We start from the raw sequence: 12468 nt of genomic DNA on the forward strand, positions 1-12468 counted from the left end.
CAAACTTTTTAAATCTAAAATTAAATAGTTGACACAGCATAGGTTTCTGACACAGAATGAATGTGGTCTAATGAACTTAAAAGGTTTTTTTTTGCCTTTGAGCAAATCACTATGCTGTTGAATATTAATCCTCTCAAAAAAATGTTTGAAGAAATTTTCTTTTTATTTATGAAATCTGAAATGAGAAAAATTTAACCCCCCCCCCTTTTTTTCACATCCCCGTTTCCCTTTTTCAAAACTGATATCAATTCAAATTTCTACTGGAGTTTGCAACAATAACTACTCATTTAAATACATCATAAAATATTAAGATGTAAAAAAACTGCTTGTTATCACTGAATGGTAAAGATTATTTAAATTTATCAGTTGGTAGTAAAAAGTGTATATACATTGTATATTGTATATAACAAAGATTTAAGTTGATTCTGGACAAAGAAAGATAACTCCAATTAAAAAAAATTCTTGCTATTGCACAAATAGGATATTTCTTGCTTACTATTCTGGACAAAGAAAGATAACTCTAATTAAAAAAAAATTTGCTATTTCACAATATTGTGCAATTAGACATTTCTTGCCATTGCACAATACTGTGCAATTGAAAAGACTTGCTATTGCACAATACTTAATATAATAATTTTAGATCCTGATTTGGACCAACTTGAAAACTGGGCCCATAATCAAAAATCTAAGTACATGTTTAGATTCAGCATATCAAAGAGGCCCAAGAATTCAATTTTTGTTAAAATCAAACTTAGTTTAATTTTGGACCCTTTGGACTTTAATGTAGAATTTGAAATTTGAAAACAGGACCAAAAATGAAGAATCTACATACACAGTTAGATTTGGCATATCAAAGAACCCCAAGGATTCAATTTTTGATGAAATCAAACAAAGTTTAATTTTGGACCCTTTGGACCTTAATGTAGACCAATTTGAAAACTGGACCAAAAAAACTTCAATAATCAAGAATCTAAGTACATTTTTAGATTCAACATATCAAAGAACCCAACCGATTCATTTTTTGTCAAAATCAAACTAAGTTTAATTTTGGACCCTTTGGACCTTAATGTAGACCAATTTGAAAACGGGACCAAAAGTTGAGAATCTACATATACAGTTAGATTCGGCATATCAAAGAACCCCAATTATTTAATTTTGATGAAATCAAACAAAGTTTAATTTTGGACCCTTTGGGCCCCTTTTTCCTAAACTGTTGGGACCAAAACTCCCAAAATCAATACCAACCTTCCTTTTATCGTCATAAGCCTTGTGTTTAAATTTCATAGATTTGTATTTACTTATACTAACATTATAGTGCGAAAACCAAGAAAAATGCTTATTTGGGTCCCTTTTTGGCCCCTAATTCCTAATCTGTTGGGTCCTAACACTAGGAAAGCCATTTGGTTAACTCGCCTGCTTATTGGTTAGAAACCCAGAAAACATCTAAAATTATGGACTATGGTTAAAAGATAACCAGCAATCCTTAATCATAGATGTTTTACACAAAATTGGATGTTTTACGGCGTATTAGATGTTTTCCTTAATTTTAACCGTTCTTCTTTATCTTTATAATTTCGTCCGGCGTTTTAGCTGTTTATCGTTATCACTCTCATACTCTCAGATAACGATGTCCCTTTAATAAATTGCGCTATCGATAGCGTGTATTTAATTTATGTTGTATTAATAACATCAGTAGTTAAATGTTTCAGTTATTTTACATACATACATGTCATATTAATGCAACTAAATTCACAGTCCCACTTGAATTTAATATATAAAGATTAAAAATGTAAAATACGGAAATCGTTGCTACAGGCTCTAAATATGTGTGATATATTAATTAATATCTTAATTAGTTTACACAAAAAAATCTGCAAATGTGTTTTTCTTTAAGTTTTATTGCTATTGTTGTCACTTGTCAATCAAAAATCAAAATTAAACGAATCCAGTAAATATGTCTCAGTTAATCATTTGTGAAACAGTATTGGGAAACTATTAACAGAGTGAGTTGTGCTAGAGAGTTGATAGATTAAATATTTTATTTTAAAAGGAATTCCGATTAACTGTAATTGTATTTATCTCATTAAACATGACATTCATTTATATCATAATTGTGACCTTTAATTTCTTAACTATAAAAGTTTTCTTGATTACAGGTAAATCAATTGGTATGAACACACTTAACAGGCACGTAATACTTATCATTTTTATGATGACATAAAATTTTCATGAATAAATTCAATATTTTAATTACATCACATGATTATCTGGCGCAATACCCTACAGCTGTCGATTTAAAGAACGAATTTATAAAATTCTTTGTGGTGACATAACAATCTCAATTGTAAACGTACTTAGCTTATATAGTGAAATAGATATTTTAAAAGTAATAAAATCATGTGCCTGGCTATTTGTTTCGTTAATGATTTGTCTCAGTTGATTAACATATTTAAATTTTACTTCCATGTTACCAATTTTACTAACTTAATTTTAACATGTATTCTTTTTATCTTTTGAAAGAGTGGGCAGGAATTTTTTTGGAACGTCGGGATCGATCGTTTTAATTTAAGCTAATGATTTTGTGGGTGATCCTTTCGGGGTCCGGGAATTCTTTTTATTACGAGTTTCGAGATGTCGGGATTTAAATTTCTTTCAATTCTGGACTTTGGGATCTTATGTTTTAAAGCCCAGGATTTCGGTATCAGAACCCCACCAACCCTCTCTTGAAAGAGTTCTCCCCCAATTATATTCGGCAAGTCAATAAGCAAATGGAAATAAATACGGAACACAGAATATATATTTAAATTGGTGATTCAGAAAAAATAAAATTTATTTCAAAATTGTTGATTGGAGTCTATTTAAACACAGTGTACAAGCGGACAGTGACACAAAACGGAAGTTGCTGATCTGTCCGACGGCGATCGGCTCGTTGTTTTTCAAAAAAATATAGAATATCAACACAAAGTGTCCCATAATGGATTGTTCAGCAGCTCAAGGTAAGTGAATAACTACAATGATGTATTTTTGACCATTTAAAGCTTATTTTATGCTTTTAGCATCAACCGTCTTTTTAAAATAACTCCTGATCATGAAGAGGGGTCAAAATTTTGCGATTTTTCGAGTCATAAATCTTAACAAAACTCCGAAAATTCAAACATTTTCAAGATTTTTAATCGATACATAGTTGAATAATCATATTCCGCATACACACACAAAAGTTGGTTCATTTTTTTTTATTATATTGTCACAATTGAATCTTTTCTATTCAAAGTGTACTGTCCGCCTCGTTGCCACCGTATGTTTTCATACTGTCCGATTCGTTGGTCATATTCATGATCGATATCTTAAGCAAAAGTAAGATTGAAACATGCAATTTATCCACATTTAAACTTTATTCAACACAGATACTGTCTATGATTATATATGGAAAATATTTATAGATTATATATTCAGCTTGGATCTCGTGTCAATTAAAGGGGGACATTGGTCACTCTTCCAGAACCTTTACTCATGTCTGCTGCTCGTATTCATCGTTTGCGGACCTTGTTGTTAGATTCTAACTAGGGTTCCCAACCCCGGACCCCCGAGCGCCTGGATCCGCAACTGCCTAAGCGATTACAAATACATGTATTAAGTAACGTGAATGTATTCATATTAATTTATTTAATCGATGATTTGTACATATAAGAATTGAATAATAACTCATACAGAATAAATGCAAGTTATGATAAAAAATTTAACAAGAAAGGCTTCACCGCATACTTCATGTTAAATGTGTGTATATAAGTATTCTTACCTCTACTAAGGCAATAGGAAAACAAACTCATGGACCATTCAAGTACACCGTAACTTTTCAATTGATTCTTTTTGACTTGAATTCCAAGCCATGAGATTTGTTTGATTATTGGTGAAATAAGACGCAAACTGGGTGTAAGAAACTATTGTTTTGATTTTCTGTGTCAAACGTTTATAAATATAAAAAAGAAGATTTGGTGTAATTGCCAATGAGACAACTCTAAACAAGAGAACAAATTAAATGACACAGAAATGAACAACTATAGGTCACCGTACGGCCTTCAACGATGAGCAAAGCCCATACCGCATAGTCAGCTATAAAAGGCCTAGAAATAACTTTTGTTGCATGGTTGTATTTTTCATGAAAAGTTATTACCCCTATTTATGTTTTTGAGTGATAAAAATAACAATGTTCCACATGAATGTATGAATAAATATACCATAAAAATCACCTACGTGCCCCATTTTCCTAAAACAAACTAGAGAAACGTATATTAAATTTTCATGTGCATGCATTAACAATGCTTTTTATATGTAATAATCAGTAACATTTTATAAATGTTGATATTTCCTAGGAAATCGGTCATGAATGTGGATAAATTGCATGTTTCAATCTTACTTTTGCTTAAGATATCGATCATGAATATGACCAACGAATCGGACAGTATGAAAACATACGGTGGCAACGAGGCGGACAGTACACTTTGAATAGAAAAGATTCAATTGTGACGATATAATAAAAAAAAATGAACCAAACTTTTGTGTGTGTATGCGGAATATGATTATTCAACTATGTATCGATTAAAAATCTTGAAAATGTTTGAATTTTCGGAGTTTTGTTAAGATTTATGACTCGAAAAATCGCAAAATTTTGACCCCTCTTCATGATCAGGAGTTATTTTAAAAAGACGGTTGATGCTAAAAGCATAAAATAAGCTTTAAATGGTCAAAAATACATTATTGTAGTTATTCACTTACCTTGAGCTGCTGAACAATCCATTATGGGACACTTTGTGTTGATATTCTATATTTTTTTGAAAAACAACGAGCCGATCGCCGTCGGACAGATCAGCAACTTCCGTTTTGTGTCACTGTCCGCTTGTACACTGTGTTAAATATCAACATTGTGTGCTCAGTATTTAATTACTGATTGTGAGCATGCTCCTTGCCACACACTATTATTCTTCCTGCAACAGTTATCGTATTTAACATCGAGTTTTGAGGGGGGATAGGACTTTTATCGGGACTCCGGGATCCGGTGTTTTTAAGCTCGGGATTTCGGGATCCGGGAATTCTTTTCTCGAATTTCGTGTTTTTGAGCCCGGGATTTCGTGTTTTCAAGCTCGGGATTTCGGGATCAGGTCCCCTCCTACCCTCCCTCAATTTTGAACTGATTTTTAACAGGGTAGCTTCAAATTGTTGGAAGTTAGAAGTTGCACCGTATATCAGTGTTCCGTATTTTACCAAAGAAAAGTTCATGTTTGTTTTGTTATTTTTTATTGTTTTTGTTGTGAGTTTAATTTACATATCATTGTGCTTATTTGTTTGTATTAGTTAATTGTCAGATATATAAACTAATTTATTTCTTTATTATGAATTTAACTCAATTTTGATCAATTGTCTCATCTAGATGTAGAATAAACACAATTCCATACTGACTACGCAAGTGCACGTTAATATTGCACAATGGACGATCCCCTGCATTGACATACACCTAGCTTGCTTGTGATCAATAAGGCAGAAAATATGTCATTGTCCAACTCCCGAAATTCATTTTACTGTTTCATGATAACAAAAAAATATTTTTTTTACATAAATAAGGCAGCAACCATTTGATTTTCGGGGGAGGGCGGGGGACCGTGGTGCTATGGATTTTTTGGAAAAAAAGCTGCCACTATATATAGGCTAAAATTGAAAGAAAAAAATGTTTTCGACATGTCGCCAAAGAAATAGATTGGTTCTTTTTTTCCCAAAAGGCGAAAAAAATAATTGTTCAGAAAAAAAATCCAAAGGCCCCCCCCCCCCCCCCCAAATCAAATGGTTGCTGCCTAAGGTTGTTAGTTTTCTCGTTTGAATTGTTTTACATTGTCTTATCAGGGCCTTTTATAGCCGACTCTGCGGTATGGGCTATGCTCATTGTTGAAGGTGACCTTTAAATGTTAATGTCTGTCATTTTGGTCTCTTGTGGATAGTTGTCTCATTGGCAATCATCAGTCAGTTTTAATCTAGCGGCGTACTACAGTACTTGATATATAAGGCATGGAGATGTATATATTTATTTCTGTAACTCTAAAGAAAATTTATCCCTTTCCGAACCCATTGTATAAAAAAATTTAATCAACGTGTGGTTGCTGGTGATCTCAAAAGATCATTCAATTTGGATGATTTTAAGGGTCATGACCTTTTTAGCTAAGTGGATTAATCAAAATATGAAACAGGTGTTAATGAAATTGACATCATTGTGCAATGTGAAAGGCACTCGAAGGGGATTTTCGGTTAACAAAAAAAGAAAATGTCTTTTTAATCATTAAAGAAACAGATTCTTACATAGTTACTCGTGGATTATCGGATTTATCCAATCTCCATAGTTAAATTATAAAATTTCGCCGAGGCGGCTCGGACTTTAAAATTGATAATTTAAGTATCTCGATTGGATAAATCCGATAATCCACGAGTAACTATGTAAGAATCTCTATATACATTTGACCGTTGGATATGGGTTTGCCTCTTTGTATAGTTTAGAATGGTCTAGCTGGGCCATGTTAGTCCTATTGACGACAGTACTGTAACCTATAATTGACCACTAAAACTACATTTTGTCTTGGACAGTTTGACTAATTTGCACACATACCACATCTTCAATTGTTTATAATATACACCAGTAAACCGTGGAAAAATACAACTACTTGCTATAGTATTCCTGGATCAACCCAGTGCTGTACACGTTTGCCGACATAACATTTTCAACAAGGACTCTGTTGCCTACCGAGTCAATTTCCCCAGTATTTCTTAGTAACTGTCAGTTGGATAAAGATTTAGGAAGATGTGGTGTGACTACTCTCCATCAAGATAACAATTTATTAAAGTCAACCATTATAGGTTAAAGAACGGCCTTTATCACAGAGCCTTGGCTCACACCGAACAGTAAGCTTCATTATCTATAACAATAAGATATATACACGAATTAGATGTTTTTTAATGTGGATTTCTATTAGTTGTTTCCTCTCTTTAAGTCCCTGATGAGTTTCATTTGTGAATTCCTTTCCTTTCCCCCTTTTTGACCTGAACAACAAAACTTGCTACATCTTTGCTTATAGTACAAATCAATAGAAGGTTAATTTATATAAACAGCTTATGCTTCCTTGCAATTGGTGTCTTTAATCTGTGTGATATAAATGCTGTTCGCTTTGTTATTTACCTGCATTATTTCTGTTAATGATTATTTCTGTTAATCATTAACAGAAATAATGCAGGTAAATAACAAAGTGAACAGCATATATCATATATATAAGAATAAATAAATATAGGTAAAACATATTGAAATATATGCAAAATACTATTCAAAGTTGTTTTAAAACGATGAACTCGACTGAAGCATTACTTAAAGCACATTTAAAAATAAGGAGATGTGGCATGATTGGCAATGAGATAACTAACCACCCAAATTCAAATCCTTTGGATACTTCTTAACACTAACCAAACACAGAACCAGATCAGGCTTGTAAAATTTTAGTTGGGCCTTTAAAAATCATGTCCTATGCCAACAGAAATGAAATAAAATTTAGCTCCGATCTTTTAATTGTAAGTCTATCTTGAAGACAAACCCATATTCTACAGTGAACTTTAAAAGGCCCTATGTACATTGGTGAACCGAACCCGAAAAATATGAATAAATTCAAACAAGAAAACTAACAGCTTTTTATCTTACTTCTGAAGCTGAACTAAATTGTTGTTACAAAATTTTAATGCCAAACACAGACTAGAAATGATAAAATAATTTTTTATACAAAGTGGCCCCGAAATGATTCACCTCAAGTGAGTTAACTCGCAGTTTCGAATATCGACAGTACGTTGCACTCGCTGAATACGTTGCAAGTGCGACATGATCAGATGAATATCGAAAACTTGCGTAACTCTAGCCGACCTGCTAAAACTTACAATTATGTTAGCAACATAAACCCCTTAAATCCGCTACTTTATTTTCCCAGCTGTTTTCGTTATATAACACTATGCTCTCTCGTTTTATATATGTAGACTAGCCTATCAGAGACATTATGTGAACCTTTCTAGAAAAAAAAGCCTGCAAGGTTATACCTCGGATGTACTCTAATAAACATGTCATCACGGTCCCACAGGTGTCCTTGTGTAAAGAAATTTCAAGGTATTGGTGTATTCTCAAATGGTTAACTTAGATAATCAGTGCATGAGACTCTGACAGAGAGATATCTGATTATTTTAAACCACCTTGTTCTTACTGAGCGTTTTTAAAATATGTTGATACTGAATTCAAACAATTAAGTAATATTACTTTTCTATATTTTCTATAAATTTAAAAATTAAAAGTTGTGAACGTTACGTAATTGACTGAACAACTGGGTCCTGTAGGTCGTGACGTTTTCTCCTGGTTTTTGCCTTCTGGAATTTACAATACAATCATTTAAAAAAGTCTTGGTTTTTAAACATTTTTTTGACGTAATCGTAAGCGCGCCGATGACTAATGAATGAATGAATGAATTTTATTTCTCATAAACTACAAGTTACATAGTTACAGAGAATATATAAACAATTACATAAAATAATGCTCTATTTAATAACACGGATTATATGACAGGAGGTCGCGTTTTATACACAAATTTAAAATACATTTTGAAGGTGTTGACAGACACAAGTGAGTCGCCGTGGATTTATTTATTTATATTTGGTGCTATTATTTTTATTTTATTCGAATTTAAATAAGTTTCAAAACTAAGAAATGAACCGGTTAAACTCTATTTAGTTGTCGGAATGATATGATATACAATGACTTATTGTTGGTTGCATAACGTCCAGTGGCAAATTTTTCATGCATATTCAGGACGAGACCAGGGTTGAGTTCAATATTGTAGCTGCTACGTAGCGACAACGTAGATGCTATCGATATTTATGTAACAACTAATATAAAGCTACACGTTCAATAGTCAAAATCTGGGATGATGATCAGGGAAATTTGGACTGCCAATGAAAAATGAGGGTATATTGGATAGGGACAGAAATTTTGCCTTGCAACAGGGCACCTATATACGGACCACTCAAAGAGTTGTTGCAAGGGTTCTTTACGTGCAACGAGCGTGGCACTCTCTTTACACGAGGCATTAGATTTGACTTCCTCATTCTGACCGGACGTGACTGCAAACTTGATACATCCCACACAGCCAAACGGACGTCCCACTTCGGCAAGGGTCATACTGCCGGTCAAGAGAAGACCAAGTGACCGTATTTCTATTCCCCTAGTCACCTTTTGGGGGGACACTTTTATCATTTATATATGTTTTATAAAAAGGGAAAATATAACTCTAGTTTCACAAAAGCATTTTAATTGTCCTATATAAGCAAAATATGTACGGGAACACTTATATTTTGACACTTGAAAGCCATGACCAAATAAAAGGTGTACCTGTATATTATTTTTACTTACTAGCGTTTGGCATTAGATTTTAGCTGATACTACTATAATAAATATTACTGAGATCGGAAAGGTTAATCTTACGAAATAATTTGAATTATCTGATATCATTTGGATAAAGGAAGGAGCTATACAATAAAATACATTAATTTAAGTTTTCTGGATTCAGTTTACTTTTACTTACTTATTTTTCTCTCTTTTGATTTGAGCGTGCTTTTTTTTGTATGACAGTTTTTTTTTTCTTCAGTTCTCTTATCTTGTTAGACGAAAGCAAACTTGCACAGTATATTTTTTGCACTTGTTTAGTCCGAAGTTTGCTAAGTTTTTTCCACATGTAAAATAAATAAACTATTATAAAAAAAACTTCATTTTGAAATATAGCACTGTTTTCGGAAGTCGCATATGTGAGGGTATTAACGGAACGAACTGATTAAAAAATAACGGGACCAAAAAATGTATATAAAACGTAATAACAGGTGCTGAGATATAAATGAAAGTAAAATTGAAATTAGATAACATGGGGATTTGGTCTATATTCTTATAACCACTCTTAAATTTTGTTTAATTTTGTACACAGGCCGTACATCACGTACAGTTTTAAACTGGTATGGTATATTTTGTAAATTTTACCTGTGCACACCTGGTCCACTCCAGATCACGCACGTGATTCATTGACCATGTTCATTGCGTATTGAGTTAAATAAGTCTGATAGGAAGTCGACCGTTAGAATACCCGAATATGTCACTTTTACAATACCCTGGTAATTACGTCATGGTATTAAGCCATGTTGGTTACAAGAAGACAAGTTTTTGAACGTTGGTCAAGTTAGGTAAAAAACAAAAATATACGTTAGAAAAAAGCATTTAAAAAAAACTTTTCAAAAAAGAGATAAATCTCAGTTTATAATTGCTCAACAAAAAGTATCTTCGAACTTTTTCACTTTATTGGGACTACTATAACATTATTATGGCATACATCCTATACAATACTTGATACTGTATTTCGGTGCCAAAAATGTAAATTTATTAACGAGTTAAAACCAATTTACGATCTTATGTCATTCACAGCTTTTAACCTGACTTCAACATTGTACGCTGAATATTCAACCCTCTAAAAATAAGAGTATTTTTTTTTAATATTCTCATCAATTTTAGTGAAACGTTGCTTGATTTGATGAACTTGAAAACTATCTAGACTTCTTCCATTACTGAGCGGGTAGAACATACATCACCTTGACAAGTCATTTTAAGTCTACTTTTTTCGCCCTTCTATTCTACACTTTTTTCATTCTTTAAACCCCATTCAGACCCTCATAGATATAGGAAGATGTGGTGTGAGTGCCAATGAGACAACTCTCCATCCAAATAACAATTTAAAAAGTAAACCATTATAGGTTAAAGTACGGCCTTCAACACGGAGCCTTGGCTCACACCGAACAACAAGCTATAAAGGGCCCCAAAATTACTAGTGTAAAACCATTCAAACGGGAAAACCAACGTCTACACGTTATGAAAAATCTAGTACGTAAGTTTTGCTACTTACACTAGCTGGCATGGGTATAGGAAATTTCCATCTGTTGTCCATCCTGTATTCTGTGGTAAACTCATTCATACCCTCTTATACGTTTTCTATTAACGGTTCTCGAGCCAATTCACGTTAAAATAATTTTAAAATAATTCATTTGAAAACATTATTTACAATTAACAAAAAAGAGCAGTGACTATAGCTGGACAAGTAGCATTTTTACTGTATTTTTAGTCCGGCCAAAATTATAATGCTGAAGATATAACATCGTGATTTAAGGAGATAAATAAATGCTGAGTAGTTATGAGAAATATTGTCTAAATCGTATATATCAACATCTATGCAGCAAGTACACTTTTGAATTAGTTACTTAAAGGGAAAATTCACGATTTTTTACTTATGGTTTAAATATGTTCATTATGACATAATATATATATTCACAAAGTTTTATCGCTATATGTGCAGTAATAAAGGAGAAATTCAATAATTAATGAAAAAATATCAACTACTTCCTGTAGGTCGTGACGTTTTCTCCTGATTTTTGCATGCCGGGATTTAAAATACAATCATTAAAAGTCTTGGTTTTTAATCATATTTTAACGTAATCGTAAGCGCGCCGATGACTTATGCTTTATCTAATAACCATCCGATAATAAGAAGATAAAACGCACAGACGTTCAATTGTACTCATTCGTGAGATAAATTATCTATGTTAAACGTATATATTCGAATTATTTTTGTAGACAACACAAAAAGTTATAAATTTATTTTTAATAAATGCATTTTCGGACTGATAAGGTGAACAAATTAAAGTACAATAATCTGTAAAGACAATATGTTGGTGTACTATTATTGACCTTTTACTATCTCTGCTATGGCTAGGTTTATACGATGTGTGTATTCGCGGTTCTGTGGCAATACTCGTAGATGGCTTGTTGAAAGGTAAATTGTTATTTGCACTTCGGTATTTAACCACGCCTCTAGGGCACACCTTGCCAGGTGTGACTGTCTATTCGGATCAGTGGTAGCATTTAATACACACATTAAAAATACATATTCAAGTTGGTGACAAATAAAAATTGGTCGCCGTGGAATTATTTAATTATATTTGGTGCTATTATTTATTTGAATTCAAATAAGTTAATTTACTAAGAAATACACAATTTTCGGTTAAAGACGGGAAACTTAATTCATATGTCAGAATGAAATGATATACAAGTCTTGTCCTTGATTTATGTCTCATAAAAAGGGGGGACTTAGAAATTAGAAATAGCTTTACTAAATCATTTTTATTTGTCTTTATTAGGCGAAAAAATGTACGAGAACACTTACATTTAGACTTTTGAAAGCCATGTATTAATTAATATATGAAACTATCTGAAGATAACTCTACCGAAGCGGAATATAATATGTACGAATAAAGAAAAAAATATTTTTGTAATGGAATCGAAAAATTACGAATAGATATTCTTTTCAAGTGTGATAA

The sequence above is a fragment of the Mytilus edulis genome, chromosome 10 (genome assembly GCF_963676685.1).
Source record: "Mytilus edulis chromosome 10, xbMytEdul2.2, whole genome shotgun sequence".
NCBI lineage: Eukaryota > Metazoa > Mollusca > Bivalvia > Mytilida > Mytilidae > Mytilus > Mytilus edulis.